Source organism: Sciurus carolinensis, chromosome 7 (assembly GCF_902686445.1).
Source record: "Sciurus carolinensis chromosome 7, mSciCar1.2, whole genome shotgun sequence".
Taxonomy (NCBI): domain Eukaryota; kingdom Metazoa; phylum Chordata; class Mammalia; order Rodentia; family Sciuridae; genus Sciurus; species Sciurus carolinensis.
The window spans coordinates 85,278,078-85,296,812 of NC_062219.1; the positions used below are offsets into that span (position 1 = coordinate 85,278,078).

General features: G+C 36.7%; 1 protein-coding gene across 7 annotated transcripts in view; it reads left to right on the forward strand.

Moving 5' to 3' along the window:
• Nucleotides 1–1,322: 1,322 nt before the first annotated feature.
• Nucleotides 1,323–18,735, forward strand: part of Filip1 (filamin A interacting protein 1) — a 180,933-nt gene continuing 163,520 nt past the window's right edge. For all 7 annotated transcript variants that reach the window (XR_007109450.1, XM_047558227.1, XM_047558226.1 and 4 more), the window contains exon 1: nt 1,323–1,690. The gene's annotated coding sequence lies outside the window, so the exon portion shown is untranslated. The remainder of the gene's footprint in view (nt 1,691–18,735) is intronic.

The window sequence follows — 18,735 nt, forward strand, 5'->3', positions numbered from 1 at the left end:
GGGATGGGAAAAGCTGAAATATTTTCCAATGGGTTGAAATGTGGGGGGGTCAGCTAACTTTTAAGGTGAGGGTCACTTCTTTAAAAAGGACACACACACACACACACACACACACACACGTGCAAAATAGCAAGCTTTCCCAAAGAAAGTACATAGGCTATATATTGCAAGTATGCGATTCAAAATATTAAATCTGACCTTACGTACTCCTGTGGTTCATCTTCAGTTTGCATGTCTAAAAGAGGGTATTTTCCCCTCAGCTTGATCCCTAGTACTGCATAAATAAATAAATAAATAAATAAATAAATATTGATCTCAGGAAAGGGGGTAAATATAAAGATGTTAGTGAGATTTTTGTTAGTGCAATATTCTAGTTTGTTAAAAAATAATATTCTCTTTCTTCCTACAGCACCTATGACTGAAAAGACCTCTCACAGTCCCCCATAGGGTTAATTTTCTGTATGTAATTAGTAAAACAGTCCCAAGAGTTAAATGCATTTATTCGGATGAGTCTTCACTTTAGCAGATTCAAAGTGTTTTATGACATAGAATGAAGCAAATAAAATATCTTGAGACAATTTTTATGTTGAATTTCAGGGTGGAAGTGCTGCTTCCCTGGTTTGGAGACAAGGGGGTTAACAAGCAAGCCTGTCAACTACCAGAGGTGTCTAAGTCCTGGTTTTCCTGGAATGTTTGCATGTGTTACTTTGAATGAATGACTTGAGTGAGAATGCTAAGATTTTCCTTTTCAAACTCACCTCTTTCAAAATTGTAATGTTATAGACATTCCTTTATGTTAACCTTATTTTAACAATATTCAGGTACACAAATGTTTTATGACTGATAAGTGATCTAACTGTAACATACTAGTGTTAAAAGCTGCTTGGAAATGATCTCTCACTGTGAATTTCCCTAACAGTTGTGACACACTTTAAAAGCATTTTTTTTTTTTTTTTTTTTTAAATCAGAACACTTATCAGAGAGAGCCTAATTGAGAAGAATATTGCATTGGTAAATTGCTCTGCCCAAGACAACTGCTGCTCTGTTTCTTTTCAGATTTTAAAACCTAAGTCCCAAATCACAGTCTGCAGTTAAGAGTTTCAAACAATAATTACCTCTGTGAAATGAGCAGAGGTCCTTAAAAGGGTCTGCCGTTTCCCCACAATCTTACAGGGTGAGCAGTGCTGTATCCACTGATAACCCAGCTGCCTAGGAACTGAGTAAAGCCGGCTCCAAACTTCTCAGCTGTTGACAGGCTCGACTTGCTGAGAACACTGGTTAAATATAGCACTCGCGAGCTCAGCTCCTCAACAAAGTCATTGCTCTGACAGTGTTGTGAAGGGAGCAGAAGAGGAGAAACCTAATCTCAGAACCCAACAACACCTAGCAACAGTTGAAAAAACTTTTAAACAAAAGTCTGGGTGGGAGATATACAACTTCCAATTTCTGCTGATCAGGATTTCAGGGAGAAGAAACTGCTTTCCCCCTCTACTCAGTTTCCTGCATGACTTCAGCTATTGGCTAGACCCAGGAAAGAAAGTGGGAAAAGCTCTTTCCTCTGTATTCTTTTGGGCTGGATAGATTTACAGGACTCGATTCTGTCCTGGGCTGTGGGACAAGCCACTGGGTTCTTCAAAGGATAAACTACCTCCATAAAGGACATATCCTTGGTTAAACGAGCTGCTGGCAGGTAAGAGCAAAATAAATAGCTACTTACTCTCGTAAGAAATTTCTGTTTCCACAAGAACAGGGTTCTCTCTGATTCTGTCTTGTCTATTTCCTTTGATTCTTCCTGTTCTACTATATGATAACACATTTAGGAATTATAATTACTGGGAATTATTTAAAAAATCAGAAACTTCATTTCTTTTTCAGGATTATACAGATTCCTTTTAAACACAAAGAATTTTACAATGTTTTAAGAGCCGAACTATTTCTGCCAAGTTATCACTCTTCGGCAGGTAACAGAAGTTTGAGGAAAGACAGACAGTTTTGCAGCTTCTTTCTCAATTGGGTTGGCTAAGCAGTGGAAAGGATATTCCCCCTAGAAGCAAAATAACTTTCATTTATTAAAACTAGTTAAGTGACTTGTGTGGTAAATGAGAAAAAAGCCCTGAGTGGTGTTCCTATTGCTGTACTTGGGACTTGCTGCCTTACATGTCTCCCTTTGCCTGAGTCTCTGATTACACGGGTACACCTTGTGCTGATTCTGACCTCATTACACTACATCACCCCCAACGCTTCCCACTAAGCACCAAGTATGCCTGGTGTGGAATCACTACTTTTCCAATCGTTGAATAAAACTATTCAGGAGCATGTTGTGTATATTTTAAAGTAAATTGAATCATTGCTTTTATATAGATATAATAGATTCTGTTTTAAAAACTTTAACTGAATTTGTTAGAAAAGAGTTCTTAAGTTGCATCTATATATGTATGGATGTGTTTACTATGGTGTGAAGGAAGTTCTCATTTTAAATGATGGGTTTATGGTACACCCTTCCAGGAGTTGCTAAGCAATTTTAGCAGAATTGCTTAGAGTTAACAATTGCATGTTGAATCTGACAGGTTAGGGCTATACCTTGGTGATATGGTTAGAATCCATACCTGTTGGTCTATAGTTAGGCTGACTTTGCACAAAGGATTAGTGACTTTTCTAGGCTAAGGACACTATCAAAGAAGGTATAGAAGCACATTTTAAAATTAATTGTTAAAGCTTATTTTGTTCACGTAGAGAAAGAACTTACCTACTATCAATTTTGAACAAACTGTTGACAAATAATGTATCAACGTTTTTGGTAAATGTTCCTATTTTAAGAAAACCCAGTTAAAACTGATACAGTGTTCAAGAAAATGAAACAGTACACACATTTACATATATATATTGATTCATAATTCTGATATCTTGATTAGTTTTCAAAGTAAGTGAAGTTAATCATATATAATGAATATGTACAGATTGTGGTGCAAACGCACTCTGGTAACCTTGGAGTTAGAGAAGAAACTCCTAGTGCTTTACTGGAGATGAAATATCTTTGTCTTGAAAGAGTTTTGCAAAGTCAGAAATAAAATACTTTACATTTTTCTGGTTTTTGTCCTAGGAAGGGTCACATTGTTGGCTTCCAAATGCCTGTTAATGCCAAGATCTACCATGAGTTTTAGGCAAGCAACTTCTTTTGCAGTCAGTGGGACAGTTTGTAGATAACTGAGCACAATATTTGGCCCTGAGTGAAAGCCATGTTTGCTGATGGAGTGAATTTTTGAGTGTCATTAACTGTCTTCATGACTGTAAGATTACACCTAAGAATCAAGAAGAGCTCAGATTAAATCACGTGATTTCCTCCACTATATGAACAATCAAACTCTTCATGACTATGCAGACCCATTCTATTTATTAAAGTTCATGTTTCTGTGCCATTTTGAAACCATCCCTTTCTCCTTCGTCATACAAGTTGTGAGATTCCATTGCCTTGTTTCCCACCGCACAAGTTCCATTCTCTTTATCCTTCACCTGATTTTAATACTGCTGCCCCCCTTCTGTCCTTCACTGCCATTCAAATCATCTTGCCTATGATCATGGGATTAATTTCACTAAAGCTTACTGTGCTTGTCTGTCTACTCTTCAGTTATCTACCGGGAGTCCTACTTGCTGCCAAACACCTAGGCTGGGTATTTTGAAAGGCTTCCATCATCTGACACCTACTTAACTTTTCCAGTCTCACTCCCACTACACAAAAACAAGGTCCGTCTACTTCAGGTATTTCAGATTATGGTCCATTATCCAAACACACACCAGTGAGCATCTCAGTGCTTCACCTTTGCTCATGTTATTCCCCCTGCCTGGAATGCATTTACTCCCTGTTCCTGTGAAGACTTTGTTTACTCCTTAAGACCAAGATCAGTGTCTTCTGGAAAAATATTGAAATATGGTGGATGCCTACTCTTCACATATTGAAAAAAGCATGTCCAATTTATCTTCTTGTTCAACTCTTCCACCCTTCACACTGATTTTTCTGGGCCGTAACTTTTAGAAGTGATTCCTTTTAGTTTAGACAGTTTGGTACTCTGTTTGAATTAGGGTACTTTGGAGTAGGTTTTGCTTCATTAAATTCAGGGCAATTTTATGAAGTCTTTTAGGTACAAGGAATTACTAAACATCAATTGGTATGATGGTTTGGATATGAGTTGTCCCCCCAAAACTCATGAGATAGGCACTGCAGGAAAGTTCAGAGGTGAAATGAATAGATTATGAGAGCTGCAACCTAATCACTGAGTTAATCCATGTGATGGATCAATAATTTTAAAGGACTAGTGTGCAAGATGGGACTGTGACTGGAGGCAGTAGGTCTCTGGGGGATATGCCCTCAGGGCTTTATGTTGTCCCCTGGCTCTGGTCTCTTTCTATCTGCTTTCTGGCCACCATGAGATGAGCAACTCTCCTCTTGTCAAGCCCTTTTGCCATGATGCTCTAACTCACTTCTGGTCTAGAGCAATGGAGTCTGCCTACTACAGACTGAACCTCTGAAACCATGAGCCCAAAATAAACTTTTACTCCTTGAAGTTGTTCTTGTCAGGTATTTTGATCATAGCAATGCAAAGCTGATTAATACAATTGGCTTTGAAGTTTCTCAGCCCCATGAACATAGTGGATGTTCTATTAAATTTTGTGGCTCTAGATTTCTAATGATGAGTATGTCAGAAGTATGGATAAGTATAAAACCAAGAAAAGCAACTATTTAATTAATTGCTTTTTACTCAAAAAATTCTGCTGGGAAGTCCTCACGGTTTTACCATGCAAAGACGAATTATAATTAAAGGCAAATTTAACTATATTCATATACCTGATTGTGGAGATGATGTTGTAGTTCTCAAAAATCTAATTGAAAGGACTTCTATCTTTCTTCTATGCATCTGGACTTCTAAACCTCTAAATACTAAACTAATATGCTTTCATCATTTTTTGCTGCCAGATTTTATTTATAGTGACCTTTGGTACAGTGATTTAAGTCATAAATCCTTCTATTTGTGGGTCATGGATTAGAATCTGGACTTGAACATTAAAACATTTAAATATATTACTATTCTCTTCCTGTACTGTCCCCCCACCAGATATTTTTAAAAAGAGATAATTCTCAGCACTATCTTTAATCATGAAATCTGCAGCCTTCCTGTGTGATATCAAGCATGAATCATGCTTTTTGAAGTGATTTGTTCTGTGTCTACCAAAAGAAAAACATTCTCTTTATGTTCCAAGATGGTCAAAGAGGTTAAAATTACTCTTCTAATGGGCATTCAGCAAGAATGACTATGGAAGTTTTTCAATGGAATTTGTGAAATATCTAATATATTCATTAAGCAATGATTTCCCTGTGGTTATAATTTTTACTTATTCTTTAGAAGTGAAACTTGTAGTATTATGCATTCTAAATAGTGCTAATTGCATTTTTCTTTTTTAGGCAGATGAGCATTTCTTCATGAAACAGGTGTTTTCTATTTAGGATGTTAAAGAGTTTGATGTACATTTTCACTCATTAGTCTAATTTTATGGCATTAAACTTGTGGGTTTTAGAAAGGTAGTAGCATGATAAGGGAGACAAGCTTAGTTTAAGATCTATTTCAATATAAAAGTTTAAGAGAAAAATATTGATAACATCTTAGAAAAATGACATAAAAGTCTGCAATGTAAATTTTTTATATACTTATTTATTGTAATATATATTAATAAAGTATAAAGATAAGCTAATGAAAATATTTTGTTTTCTTAAATCTGAGTTGAAAATATAACAACAAGGATATGTTTGTCAAAGAGGAGTCAGGAAAGGCAAATTTGTGCCTCAGTGTTCTCATCTGTAAAATGAGGATAATAATACTACTTCTTCATAGAGTTGTTTTAAGATTAAGTGACTTAATAAAATGTATAGTTGTCTGGTAGATTTTTCCAATAAATTTAATCTATTATTGCTTTGTCATCACACTTTAAATGTAGTTATTTATTTAAAATTTTAATCTTTGTTGTGCACAAAATTCTTGGATACTGATGGTTTGCAAATTCAAGTTTATAGATCACTGAGAAGGCAGAAGAATGTATTGTTTAAATTTGGAATCTTGTTTGGGACATACTTTGCTGCTGGGTACTCTAAGCAGACATAGTTTGAACAGCAGCCAATAATTTAGTATGGAATTTATGTTTTAAACCCTCCCTTATCATTCAGCAGTCTACTGTCTTTTAGAAGCATTACTAAAAAGGCTAAGAAATCACCCACAGCATAGACTGCTGTATGGTTTCTATATTTGTACTTGGAGATAAAGTGTGTTTATATGCAGTGCTTGGGTACCTCTTTTACAGCCAGCTACACTGTGTTATTTATCAATGGAGACTTCCATGGCGCAATGTATTATTACAGTTACCATCCCTTATTTCTTCTCTTAGATGATTTGTTTTGTTTTACTAACCTAGTAACAGATAAAAATGAAAAGACCAAAAAAGGTCATCTCATGCTAACCTCAACCATACCAAATAGAAATGAATTCTTATTATTCACTGCCCCTAATCCTTTTCATTAAAAAAAAAAAATATATATATATATATATATATATATCATGAAAATTTATGTGTGCTGGCATGCTTAATATTCTACATACTTAATTTAACAAAAATACATGAAGTACTCCCTAAGGAGGGAAGTTTCTTAGTATCCTTAGTGGCAATAAACCTTACACAGGAGAACTATGGCTTAGACTTCAGTTTTACTTTATTTTACCCAGGTAAAGGAATAATCTTTAAAAGATGAGGCAAACTGAGTTTTAAAATTGTTTCTCTAGCAAAAACCCTGTTGTAGAAAGAAAGGAAGGTTGGAAGGAAGGAAAAGGAGGAAGGAAGGAAGGAAAGGAGGAAGGAAGGAAGAAAGAAAGAAAAAAAAAAAGGAGAGAACTTTCCCTGGCTTTACAGGTTATTTTATAGAAATTCTAGGGCAAAAATATAGGACCCTCAGGAAAATATATTGAATTATGTTCTTTTTCCTTAAATATTTGGTCTTAACTCTTCAGTTAATGAAAGAGATGGAAAGGCTGCAGGCAGGATACAATTTTCTCTGTGGCAGTAGCCAGGCAGTTTAATTTCAAAAGTAAAGCGGCCTGTTGTGGAAGAACTTAGAATAAGGAAAGTCAAACATGAATTGAGCAGCCTTAACTGGCTGTTAACCAGCTGATTGCAGAACTTGAGAAACTCCCGGCAGAGAAATGAAGTAATGCAAGCACCCCCATGCTTCTCTATTCCTGAGAGCTTTGTTTAAACCACAGCAACACTGAGAAGTCAAAAGAAGGCTTGTGTTGCTTTTCCTTTTTGGGAAATGGTGTCAACGTGAATAACATTGGGTGATTTATGTATTTCTGAGGCCTGTGAAAGACAAACTGAGAATTTTTAAAGCTAATGCAGAATTTATTGCAAATGATCTTATTTTAACTGAACCCTTAAGGTTTGGGGGTTTTTCAGTTTCTAGTTTCTTTCTTAAATTCTGTCACCTATATTCTTTACCAAAACATAGGTGAAAATGGCGATTGTTGCTTCACTGAGCAATGACCTTTTATGTACTTGAAAGTAGTCTTTTATTATCATTGTAACTGTAATCCTCTCAAGGTACCTCGAAGAAGTGAAATATCTGCTGCTTATCTTTGTGAGAAAAAGTCATAAGAAAGTCATGAAATGGGCATATCAGAGTTGGTCAAAAGCATTCTTTAAAAAATAATTTGCTGAAGAATTAAGGCCAGAAGATGATTTGATTGAAAACAGTAGACTGCTGACATCACCAAGACAATCAAGTTACTGCCAACTTGTCTTGTTTATCTAAAAGATCTTTGCAAAAAAAAAAATAAAGTTTTCTCACACACACAATACACACCCATGAGTCATAGGCAATACAATAATAGGCATAAATGGACTTTCTTTTTCTTTAACATACTTATGTCTGAAGTAACTCATTTTGCAGCTTTCTTCTTTGAGGCACCACAGCACAACAGGAAAGGAAGAGGCATTGCTGAGTTCATAATGCTATTTCAGTGTAGCAGTCTAAGTACTTGAGGAAATGACACCCCAGGCCTGTATTTGGAGCCTTGCAGTTACTGTGACGACAACACACACTAAAGGAAAACAAAGATGGTCTACTCACCAGGACGAGCCAGGAAGAGTTTTGCCAGCTCAGATTTTTCCTAATTATTCTATAAGTCTTGAAATGTGACGCTAGAGGTATTCAAGGCTCTTTGTGTTTCATTAACTGTTTAGTAAGTGACACATGCTTGAAGAGCAGCCTGGTATTTGGATCAGGGAGTGGCCCTACATATAAGCTTAGCATTTACATGCTATCTTTTTAGAGATCTTCTGGTTTGGACACCACAAAACCAACTGCTTTGGTCACAGTCTGTTGCTTGTTCTGCTCCTTAAGTAAGCCAGCTGCAAAGTTCACTCCTCAGGGGCCCTATAACTTCGGGTTAGACATTCCTACCTGCTACATTCTGCTCATTCCATAGATTGTTGTATATCAGGTGTTCCTGCCAATGACTGAGACACTGAACATCTTATATAATGATATATGATATAATAATAGTTGTATGCAGTATATTTACTATGTGTAATATATAATAGCCAAAATATACTCAAGATTATTGTGTACCAGGTACTGTGCCAAGCACTTTATATGGATGATGTTATTTGCTTTTCATAACAACTACATGAGATATTTTTTTCTTTTTGGTGGTACTGGGGATCAAAGTCAGGGCCTTGTGTGTGCTAGGCAAGTGCTCTACGACTGAGCCACACCCTCAGTCCTACAAGATACTACTAATTTCATCCCTCTTTTGTACATTAGGAAAATGAGGTTTATCAATATTACATCACTTGCCCAATGGTAGATTTGAAATTTAAAATCAGGGAATTTAACCTTATTTAGCTTTCATTTTCAACCACCTTTTTGTAATGTAGGCAGTTGTTCAAGGAACACCTCCACCTAGATGACGGTGAGAAGTTTTAATGAGTGTAGAATGTGATACTGCAGGTCTGCTGCCTCTGTAGTTGTAGATTCACTAAGTTAAAAGAATAAAGTGATTTTAGGTATAAAAAAAAAAAAAGAAGTCAAGAGGGCCTCTTTCTCAGGGTCCCACAGTGGAGTCAGAAGCTTCAGTGGCCAGTGGAGATGGGCTGCCCATGAAGGGCTGGGCTTGGAGCATTGGAATGCTGAAGCAAGTCTTCCAGCTATTGATGGGGCCATGTGATTCTTGGTTTTGACACTGCTGAGTCAATTCCCTGGAAGAGATGCCAAGGAAAATTTGATTTTATGATCCATTATGGCTTGGTTATGGCTACATCATTTGATACATTTGAGTTTCAGTCTGTTGCTGCTCTTATTGACAACTCAGAATATAGCCTGTGCTTGTAACATTTGAAATGCTCTGCAGGTATTGGTCTTGATCATAAACATTCAGTTCGTGAAGTGGTTCAAGAGGATGTTCTACTAAATACTTATCCTGGTGTTGGTAGCCATATTCTTTCAAGAAAATCTGTGTGTGTGTGTGTGTGTGTGTGTGTGTATGTTGGTGAGAGGAGGCCACAAAGAAAAGGACAGAAGGTCTGTTCTGCCTAATAACATCTTATTTGCTCCCGGTGACTTTGTTTAGGTGGGGAGTTGGCAATCTGGCAGGAAGTTATTCCATCAGAACAAAACCAAAGGCAAAATAATACAAAACAGGGAGCCTGCTATAGTTGAAAGAAAATTATCTGACACTTTTCAGCCAGAAAATTATCAGACACTGTGTAGCAGTGTCACAAACACTTTATTGAATATTTTATTTCATTCTTTTATCTTTTAAAAACAAGAGTTGCCTGCATGATGCTAAATGTCTATTTGGAAGTAATTGGAATTTTTTTGGTTTTTATTTGCATGTCTGGCATTTAATGTTCAGATTGTCTGAAGTAATAGGAGGGGTTTTAATAAAATTTTGATGGAACAGATAATTCTTTGCTTTTTCTTATGTCAGTGGTCCTAAACATGTCACTTTTCCAGTGTATCAAGTAGTCTTAAGTAAGTCAATGTTTTATATAGGATGAACAGAATGAATTTCTTTCCTCTGAGAAATTCTATAAGGTGAAAACTGTGTCTTGTCACAAAAATGCTAGTGTACCCTAAGCCCTTTCTTCTCTCTGTCTCACACACACACACACACACACACACACACACACACACACACTCATTATTGGTCGATGCGCCCGACTTGTATTTCTGCTATTTGACAGGCTAAATAAACATCTTGCTGAAGCAAAGATACTGTGCTCTGTGACGCAGACCTGTTTAATCCAAACCAGTGCAAAAACCTGAAGGCAGAGATGCTTAACATTTCAGCAAGGCCTTCTGTTTCATTGATACGATCTCTCCTGATTTCCTTGCAATAACTTTAGATTTTCCTCTTTGTCTTTTCTTGTTTTTATATAAAAAGGTGTAACAGTGTCAAGGAGGAAAATAATTAGTGTTCCATCCGTTGGAGACAAAGAGCTTGACTGGTTGGCTTCTGGGAATATTTTTTTCTCATTCAATTATTCCAAATTTCTCTTGGCAACAAAACTGAGTGATAATTTCCGCTTTAGTCTTTAGCTAATGCTTCTTAAATGGAAGATATTAACAATTTATTACATTCAAGAGTTATGTGGACTTCTGTAAGATTTCCTGGTTCTCTTGGCACTTCTGCACCTGGTCTGACTGCAAACAGAAATGAGGTTCTGGGTCTCATACTGTCAGTGGTTACATGACTTTGGTCCTTGGGCCACCCTTATAGTAGGAAACTAAAGAGCGGAAACATCTAGACTCAGCTCACTTGGGACCATCAGACCATTTGGCTCTGTGGTTTTCAAAGTCACCAGGGGTATTTTAATAGTTCATATACCAGGGCTATGTCCACAGAGGTTCTGATTCAAGTTGGCTTGAGAGGGTGCCCCAATATTAGATTATTTTGGCAGATTTTATATGATTATGATTTGCACCCAAGATTGAGAATGAGTTATCTAGGACCACCTCAAAGGGAAGTTACTTAGCAGAATTTATAGATTTCCCTGAAGGTAGAATTGGGTCTGGAACTAAGTTCAGCTGACACTTGGCAGTGGACACTTTCCACGCCTTGCGGTAGCTATATTCCTGGTTCAAGTAAGTGAACCCCAGGATCACTAACTGACTTTGCTTTCAAGGTCTTGACTAAAGATCTTTCAATTGCTTCCTGGTTTCATTTCTATTACTGCACCTTAGTTCTGGATAAGAGTCACATAAGTAGAACTAGAGGCAGAGTAAGGACTAGAATTTAAGACCCCTTAGTCCCAGTCTTTTGTATTTTCTATCACATAATTATAATAAACATTGTAGTTACTAATAGTTTTGAGTGTCTTGATGTATTAGGAACTAACAACTCCATGAGGCAGATACTCAGATGCTGTACATTTTACAGATAAAGAGACCAAAGGAATTGCTTCCCCGCAAGCAGGTGGCCATGCTGGGGTGAGTCCAGGCAGTTGGACTCCTCAGCCTGTGCTTGTGATCGCTTAATCACTTTGCTATTCTGGAACTCACTCTGAGAAAATAAGGTGTTGAATGGCAGCTGCTACCCTGTTTCAGCATCAGGCTCTGTGGCAGCTGGCTTTGGTGCTCTTAGTTCTCACTAACTGTGTTTTCTGACTGACTAGAGATTGGGTCCTTGACTTCCTCTCTGATTTCCTGGTGAGTGGGCCAGTTGGAGGAAGCCTGTTCTCTTTGAGACTGTTTTAAAGTGTTGCATTTCTCCCAGTGACTGTGATTCTTTTATCCTGTCTTTCTTTTCCCTTGTGGGCCAATACAATATTTTGTTCCCTATTTTGGGGCACATGTTCTCTTTACCATTTCAAAGCCATTCTAGCTATAAACTCCACTGTCCTGTTTAGATCCTTGACTTATCCCCTTGCCTGCGAGTCTGGATTGCTTCCCTGTTTTCCCTGTGATCCCTGTCTGGACTTTCGTACTACTTACTCCCTAATTCCTCTCATAATATCCACAACAGCAGGAAGGGATTAATTGTTTCGCTTCTCCTATAGCAGCAGGTGCATTGGAAACAAGCGGGTCTGTCCTGAAAACACTAATAGATCAGTGGGTCAAAGTACTCTGAAGAACTTTTAAGATCTACATATTTTTTTAGGTAGCATATATGGAATTATTTTTCTGTTTGATTCCACAAGTTTAAAATTCTACTCAACGGGCCTTTTTGCACCTAGGAGAAAATTGATATGCATGGTCTGGTTAAATAAAGTTTTGTAAGACAAAATCACCAAGGACAAATATGTAGTGTAGGTTTTTCTAAGCAATAAGAACTAAACAAAAAGTGAGGTTATTATAATTGTTTTGTGATAAATATTTAAATGTAAATTCAAACAATGTGATAGACTCAGTTGTGACTTGGGACTGTTTTTAGAATCACCTTGCACAGAACAAATGCTCAATAAATGTTTGTTAAATTAAATCCATTAAATATCACGAAATTGAGAAAGTAAACATTACTACCCATTTTTAGTGATTGACTCAAACCTATTTTTTCCTTGATAAACATGAACATGACAATCTGTGACATACGTAATTATTTCTCCTACTTCTGAGTTTTCTCTAAACCTTTAAGTCACATATTGCTTTTATAACAATATAAATTAAAAATCAGCAAATGTTTTAAATGTCCATTAAAGTATCACTGAATAACTGATTCAGTACTTAGTGAGCAGGAGCTGGACTCTAGCTCAGATTAGCACAGTATAGGTATATTTCCATTAACAGGCTAAAACTCTTAAAAATAGTAGCATAAGACACAGCTATTGACACAAGTCGAATTGCAATTATTTGCCCTTCATCTTTTCACTCAAGCTCATGAAAAAACAACCAGGCTCTTATTGTACTTCATGAGCTGGAAATGCTCTCATCCTGGGAAATCTATTTTGGAGTTAGGATTGCTCCACTCCCCTACAAGTGGTAAAGCAACAGCTGCCATTTAATTAATGTTACTGCTGACAGTTCCAGCTGATGAATACCATTGAATTTCCCTATCAGTATCCATACTATCTGCATTACTCCAAGAGGAAATCTTGATTATAGTTGCTTGATTTTTGCCTTATTTCACCATAGCTTTCTTTCTCGCATCACTTCCTCCAACTTTTAATGATGCTGTTATTTACATCACTATGCACATCTTCCAGGGAATAAAGTCCCAGCGGAACACATGTGTTCCTGGTGATGTATTGTGATGGAATCTCACCAAAATGAGCACATGAAGCACTGAGCTCAAACTGAAGAGAGGACAAGGGGTGGGGGTGGGGGAAATCAGATGAAATTGTCTTGTGGTTTCTCAGAAAGTGAAGAATTTTGTTCTTTTGAGCAAGAGAGAGAGAGAGAGAGAGAGAGAAAGAACGAGAACAAACAAACAGAGCTCTTACTTTTTTCCACATAGCATTAACGAAAAGTTATAACCTAGAATTTGATTTATATCTGGTTTATATTAGTACTTCTGTTTCCAGACAATTTTATAGAGTTGGATTTCCACAGTGCTGTTGCTATTATTTGGTGAGAATTTAAAAGGATTTGGACTCCGTGGAAGCAAATAGGTATAGAGGGAGGTCCACTCAGTCTGCTCATCTTGAAGAACATGTCCCTGACTTCGTCAGGCGAGGCTCATGCATTGTAGCTGGAAAGGGGCTGAACTAGAGCAGAACTGGGAGCATGACAAATAGAATACAGGGGCCAGATAAGGCAAAAGATGTCAGAGTCACCCAAGCCAGCAGCTGAATGTGAGGGTCTGACATGTGGCTTATTGGGTATTTTGACAGGCAGGTGGAGCTTGGCTGAGTTCTGACACTGTTTAGGCAAGCTTAGCAGGAGTAGGAAGAAGAGCCAGGAGGAGGAATTCAGAAACAGGGTATCTGTGGAGGAGGAGCAATCCTGGAGATGTAAGAGGTTAAAATTTTAATACAATGTCAAAAACAACTAAGATGATGTTAAATTGAAGGACTGGGCTAGAGATCTTCGTGCTTCTCCTACTTTGCAAATAGTGTGCATCATTCACTCATTCAAAAATATTTGTCAGGACTCGTGTTAGGCACTAAGCTAGGGGTTGGGATACAACAGTAAATATTCTATTATCTCTAACAAGAGGTACACGTAAAAACAAAGGCAAATTCAGGACCATGTGATTAGAGAGTAAATGGTATTGTGGGAGCACAAAAGTGGGACCACTCACCTAGTTTTGGGTGGTCAGTGCTTGGTCCAGACTTCCTGCATGTGATCACATGATTCTTGCTATGATAAAGAGGAACTGAAGAAGCTGAAAATGAGCTAGGGCCTGACGAGCAAGATCTGAGGGAATGCAGCAGAAATGAATGTCATTGAAATGCTCAAATATTTGATTTGTTGCAACAAGTCCACATAGTTCTGCAAATGGTGGGGAACTAATAAATTGAATTCCTTCACTTACTTGATAATTTTAATGTTTTCAAAAGTATTATAAAGAGGATTCATTAAATACATATATGTTCATCATACTTAAATCTTTCATGGCTGCAATGAGTCAGGCAAATGCGTCTTGTAGACTGGAAAATTCCTGATCCTTATCACTCACACTGCTGAGTATTCTTTCAAAACTGTAACCACTCTCACTATGTCTAAAAAGTGGCGATGAATGCTTCCTATAAAAGTATTTGCTTTAGGAGTTTTTTAAGTATGTGCACTGTGAAAAAATACTTACACATATTCAACACTACTTCAAAGCTTAACTGCTGTTGATGCAATAAACTTGTGTAATAGCCAGGAAATGTTGTGTGAAGCTCCCGTTGGGAGGGTTGCCTTACTGCATATTAAAATTAAGTTTGTAACCATGCAGATCAAAACACTTTGGTAGTGGTATCAGAACTAGTTCAGATCAGACGAGAAGGAAAAGAGAAAATGGTAGAAATTTCAGAAAAATATACACCTATATTTATAAGAATTTAATGTTAGGGAGTAGAGACATTACAAATCTGCAGTGAAATTACTGATTATTCATCAATGGGGTTAAAATAACTGGAAAAAATAAAATAAAATTTCTATATCATACAGAAATGTTAGAGCAGAAATTTAAGTGTAAAGAAAGTAAAATTCTGGCTGGGGAGATAGCTCAGTTGGTAGAGTGCTTGCCTTGCAAGCACAAGGCTCTGGGTTTGATCCCCAGCACCACAAAAAAAAAAAAAAAAGAAAAAAAAAGAAAGTAAGATTCTGATATATATATATATATATATATACATACATACACATACCTATATAGGTAGACACACACACACACACACACACACACACACACACAATGAATGGTGAGGACCTTCCTAAGCAAGATTAAAAAATAAAAAGCTGCAACCCAGAAAAACAAGACTAAAATATTTGATTCCAAAATCTGAAGAAACTTTTTACACAGAAAAACAAAACCAAAAACAAACCAACAATTCTCATGAACAAAGTTAAATTTTGATCAACAATTTATGACAAAATGATCAAAACCAAAAATGCTAAATATAGAGAGCTTTTTTAAATAAACAAGGAAAAAAGACACAGCAACAGAAAAAATAGACAAATGACAAATAATTTGCAATAAACATGTGAAAACTGTTTAGCCTTACTGGTAATTAAAAATTCAAATTTAAAGAGGACAGTGTTGCTTCAACTAACAAATTAACAAGGGACTCAAAAAATTCAATGCCCAGTTGTGGCGAGGAAATAGATACTATATATTTCTGGTGGGAAAGTCTACTGGTACAAGCTTCCTGAAAAGCACTTCAACAATATGTGGTAAAAATTCTTATAATCAGAAGGAAAATATGTGTACTTCTATTCTGAAAAATAAAAGAGTCTAAACACAAGTAATGCTTTTGAGAATACATTGTTTTCTTTTCCTCCTATTGTTCTCCAATCTTGCCTACTGACTTCTAAAAAATTTGGCAGACCTAGAGACTCTTGTTTAAAAAAAAAAGAAGTCAACATACTTCTTTCTCAGTTGCTTGATCAGATTTCCTAGGAGGGGGCTTGCTGGATTAGTTGTTGAGCCAAGACTATGAAGTCCATTTGCCTCATCATTGAAGTGTCAAGTCCATCTCCATGGTGGCTTATTTCTGGAATAATATTAATATCAAAATACAAACTGATAATCAAAATGGACACATAACTAGATCATGAGAGTGGGGAACCAAGGGACAGGTGTGTAAAATGAGGTACTATGGCAAGGGACTCATGAAAGTTACTAATGTTCAAGTTTTGAGCAATCTGCTCAGTTCATGAATTATTCTGAAAAAAATCGTTTTACTATAACATTTTTAGATACTCATATATGCTAAGAGATTGATAGACTCCAAACTGTTTATGAGAGATGGTGAAGCTGAGACCCAGAAAGTTTGAGTTCCGAAGTCATACAGCTTACCATTCAGATGCATGAGTCCACAGACAAGCCACAGCAATATGCTGCTTCCTAGAATACAGAATACCACCTCCTGTGGGTTGTTTCCCAGGATGCCTGCTGTACAAGTGCTCATGATTTCTGTCTCATCATCTTCTGCACCACCAGGTGTCATCAATCGTGCCTACTATTCCAGGGGATGGAGAAAAGCTAGTGCTAACCCAAGTCCCAGTCACAGAGTGGCGTGTGGGCTTGTGTCCTCTGAGGGAGATACATGATTCCCAATTGCTTGCTGGGCTGAGAGCAGGAACACTTGGTGAAAAAATTTGGTAGGGAGCTGGGATGTGAGTGAAATCTCACCCGAGACTTGTGTGCTCACATTCTTCTGCTTTCCTCTGGGTAAGCCCTTTTTTGGAAGAAGTGTCTTCTGTAAGGTTATCCAGAGTGATGCTAGCTACTAAGCATCTGAAGCCAAGCAGGCCTTTAAGATTATCTTTGTTGTTTGGTCCTGAAAAGAATGTGCTGAGGTGAAGTGGTGCTTTATCATTCAGATTGTCTTTCCAAGTGTCATTTTTCATATATTGGGCCAAGTGAATGAATTCTTTTTACTTTTTTCATACCCACAAATAAAGAGGAGTGAGCACAGTATCGTATATAACTGAATTATTTACATTGTATGTCTGAATAATGACAACTGTGGCTTTATATATTTCCAACTTTTATTTGGTGATTGCTAGACCAAATACAGTATCTATGGTTTTGTTTCCTATGATTTCTGATACCCTAGGTCAACTGTAATCTCAAAATATTAGACAGAAAAAAATTCAAGAAATGAACAACTCGTAAGTTTTATATTGTGCACCACTCTGAGTAGTGTAATGAAGTCTTGCATTATATGGCTCTATCCTGAGCAGGATGTGAATCATGTTTTTGTCCAACGTATCCAACCTGTATATGCTTCCTGCCTGTTAGTCATTTAGTAGCCATCTTTGTTATCAGATAGACTGTCCTGGTGTTACAGAGATTGTTCAAGTAAACCAAAATTTTTGAAATAATGGCCCTAAAGAGAAAGATCAGTGATGCTGGCTCTTGGGATATACCAAATAGAAACCACAAATTTCTTACATTAAGTGAAAGGGTGACTATTGCAGGGGGGAAATTGTTCTAGAATTGTTCTATTTTACTATTAATTATTGTAAGGACTGGGGTTGTGGCTTGGGGGCAGAGCATTTGCCTAGAATGTGAAAAATCCTGGGTTTAATCCAAGCACTAAAATCACCCCTTTAACCATCCCCGCCCCCCCAGGTATAAGAATACCAATATAAACTATTAGCTATTGTTGTTAATCTCTTATTGTTTCTAAATTATAAATTAAACTTTATCATATGTGCATATAGGAAAAAATAGTATATATGGGGTTTGGTACTATTAACAATTTCAGGCATCCAGTGAGAATATTAAAATCTATTATCAAACACTAGAAAAAATAGGGATAATAGGAACATAGCTCAACATTGTAAAGGCTATCTATGCTAAGCCCACGACCAACATCATTCTTAATGGAGAAAAACTGAAAACATTCCCTCTAAAAACTGGAACAAGACAGGGATGCCTTCTTTCACCAGTTCTATTCAATATCGTCCTTAAAACACTAGCCAGAGCAATTAGACAGACCAAAGAAATTAAAGGGATACAAATAGGAAAAGAAGAATTCAAGCTGTCACTATTTGCTGATGACATGATTCTATATTTAGAGGATCCAAAAAACTCCACTAGAAAACTTCTAGAACTAATAAATGAATTCAGCAAAGTATCAGGATATAAAATGAATATGCATAAATCTAATGCATTTCTATTCATAAGTGATGAATCCTCTGAAAGAGAAATTAGGAAAACTACTCCATTCACAATAGCCTCAACTAAATAAATAAATAAAATACTTGGGAATCAATCTAACAAAAGAGTTGAAAGATTTCTACAATGAAAACTACAGGACACTAAAGAAAGAAATTGAAGAAAACCTTAGAAGATGGAAAGAGCTCTCATGTTCTTGGATAGGCAGAATTAATATTGTTAAAATGGCCATTCTACCAAAGGCACTATACAGATTCAATGCAATTCCAATTAAAATCCCACTGACATTCCTCATAGAAATAGAGGAGGCAATCATAAACTTCATCTGGAAGAATAAGAGACCTCGGATAGCCAAAACAATCCTGAGCAGGAAAAGTGAAGCAAGAGTATCACAATACCAGACCTTAAATTATACTACAGAGCAATA